Raw genomic sequence first — 3,356 nt, forward strand, 5'->3', positions numbered from 1 at the left:
TAATAAAATCAATCTGGTTTACATTAGTTATCATATCTTTTAGGAGTTTTAATTTAAATCAGATATGATTTAAATTAATAGAGCTAATTTTAGAGTTATATCTATAGATATTTGACCCATTTTTAGGCCAATCTGTTAGGAGTCTATTTAGTTATTTTTGTGAGGCAATCTGATCACTTGTTGATGAATAAAATTTCTGAGTTGCTTTATGCACATTTGTACCTTGTGTGATCAAGTGAGGTAAGTGATTTGTTTTACTTATTGCATGAAGAAATTAAAGGATCTAGCCTAAGGTAATTCTTAGTGTTAATTATTTCAATTTCATCTCTTTGATCTAGGTTGTCAATAATAGGTTCTTTAAAGGTCTAGTAGAGAAAATCCTTCCGGTGATCTAAGTTCCTAAGAACAAGTTTCTTAGAGATCTAGTAGAAAACCTTTATCTATCTTTTTGTTTTATCTATCTTTTATCTCCGCTATGTTTTTCATATTCATTTTTATTTTCTTATCATGCTCGCCGGCTCGCCTTTCTACAAGTTGTCCAACCACTTCCACCATCACATCAGCTCCACCATCATCCACACTGCTCTAGCGTCATTGTCGTCATATGTTCCACCTCGGTTCACCATGCTTTCCCATCTGGTTTGAGCTTTCGCATATATTTTGAGCCTCTACCACGTCTATATTTTTGTGCTTCTGCCGTTGTGCTCCCTCTCTGTCGCTTCTTTGAACTCCATGCCTCCATCCATCATTTCTGTTCCAACCTACTATTATCACTACACTTCTGTCTCTGATTTTGCTGGCCTTTCACCGTGGTATCGCCATGTTTCGCTGATTAGCCCTCATCTGAGCTCCCTTTGTCGTGTGTTCAAGCTCTAGCATCATCTGTTTCAAGTCTTAGAACATGTGAAAGACTAAAAAGTTATTTCTTTTCCTTGTTCGTGTTCTTTCTTGGATTTGGGTTGCTGCTAGTTCTTTCATGGTTTTAGTTATTTTAATTATTGTTGTAGTGCTGATATGAGTTCATGTTATTGTTATTGTTAATTTCATAATTTGATAAATTGTTGTTGAGGTGTTATTTTTTGACTCTGTGATTGTTAGGTTGTTGTATTTTTACCTAATTGTTATAAAAAAAGATCTCTGGAGCTCAACTTGGTCTCTAAGAACATCAGCAAAGGTGAAGTAATTTGTCTAGAAAGTTATTCAAGGATTCTTGTTAACCAACAAACCTAGACAAGAATCTCCAATTTCGACAGTAATTGCCCTAGATGTCAAATGGAACCTAAATTAGTAATCCATTGCTCAATTAGTTCCTAAAATGAGTTCAAATTTGGCAGGACTTAAGGATTCACATAGATCATTTAGCTAATATTCTACAGGTACAGCACGTTGGAAACCAAGACAAATATCTTTGTTTACCAGCAGTGGTTCAAAGATATAAGAAAGCAACATTTAATTTTATCAAAGACAATGTTTCACAGAAACTACAACATTGAAAAAAAAGGTCTTTTATCCTCTAGTAGAAGAAAAGTCTTAATCAAGGCAGTAGCAGCTACAGTTCCAGTTTACTCTCTTAGTTACTTCAAACTACTTGCATCACTAATTGAAGATATACAAAAGGATATGATGCGATTTTGGTGGGGACAAAAAATGTCAGAAAGAAAAATATAACGGCTATGATGGCCTATCACATGTAGGCCAAGAGAGTAGGGGGACTGAACTTCAAAGATCTAAGGACGTCCAATCTTGCTATGCTAGCTAAACAAGGTTGGAGGCTGCTAACAAGACCTCACTCCCTGATGCCGTGTCTACAGAAGCAAATATTTCAAGTTCTCAAATTTTATTAGAGAAAAAGTAAGCACTAATCCTTCTTGGGTTAGAAAAGTGTCTTAGAGAATCATAAAGTGCTAGAAAAGGGCATCATGTGAAAGATAAGAAGGAACATTTCACTACGAGTAAAAGAAGACTCATGGATTTCAGACATTAAATCTATTGCTATGTCACAAATATAGAATCAAGCACTAATTCCATAAAATAGTTTCATACCTAATGCTACGAACCAAACAATGGAATCGAGCACTGATTTCAAACGTATTCAAATAGGAGACAGCAACAACAATACTTAACATATAGATTATCTTAGGTGAAGATGAGGTTAGTTGGACTAGAGAAAAAAGTGGAGTATACATAATGTCTTGGGGTTATAACATTGCATTTCAATTCTTCCACCCACTTCTAGAGTTCTTATCGGATTGCTGCAAAGAAAAGGAGATTTGGTCAGAATTTTAAAAGGTTCAATGTCAACCAAAAATTAAAAACTTCATATGAAAAATTATGTATAATGACCTTCCTGTGATGCAACGGCTGAAATCTCAGTTACCGACAATGAACGCCATCTGCCCTAGATATGAAGCAACTGAGCAAACTATCTTCCACTATCTCTGTTACTATCCAAATTCAGCAAAAGCTTGGAAAATAGCAAATCTTCCATGGTTGCCGATAATGACTGAACCAAGGAGATAGTGGTTGCGAGTACAAGAAGAACTTAAGAACGACATGGATGCAAAAAAAAGGGTTAAATACTTTTTTCGTCCCTAACGTCTGAGGTCAAAATCAAAATCGTCTCCGACCTTTTTTCTTATTAAAATCATCCTCAACATTACAAAACGCTATAAAATTGTCTTTTTCTATCTCAATTTTATTTTTTTGCCAAATTACCCTTAACCATTAATAAAAAAAAATAAAAAACAAAAAACCCCACCCCACCTCGTATCTCTTCACTCTCTTCCCTCCCCATCCCCTTCCTCCTATGTCCTACCCTCTACGAACTGCCCCCCTCCCAACCCACCATCATCATAAAAAAATTATAAAACAAAAAAATAAACCCGATCCACCATCAACACATTCTGCATCACACACGTAACAAGATAAAACTTTAGCTCCGTCACCATCACTATGCGATTACTGCAACAGCTCCATATCAGTTCTGTATTGAAGAGCAGGTTCAGCGAAGCCCTGTTTCTAATGCGACCGCGAGGTTATTCAACAAACCAGCTCTTTTCGAAGCACACACGCACTCTTCTCTATGACTCTTGCTACGAATCTCCTGCTTCCATACTCTGTTCCACAAAATTCTCTATTCTCTGCCATAATTGTGACTGGAAAAGTCACAACCTTTCTCTTCCAACCGTGCACGAGAGAGGTTTCCTTGAAGGATTCACTGCTTTCCCTTCTATTTAGGAGCTTTTAACCATTCTGCGGTTTGAAGATATTGGGAAAAAAGCTATGCTTTATGGTGGTGGTGGTGGTGACGACGGCAGTGGTGGTGATAGAGGAGGAGGGAAAAAGAATTTCGCTGA

Source organism: Arachis duranensis, chromosome 10 (assembly GCF_000817695.3).
Source record: "Arachis duranensis cultivar V14167 chromosome 10, aradu.V14167.gnm2.J7QH, whole genome shotgun sequence".
Classification (NCBI taxonomy): domain Eukaryota; kingdom Viridiplantae; phylum Streptophyta; class Magnoliopsida; order Fabales; family Fabaceae; genus Arachis; species Arachis duranensis.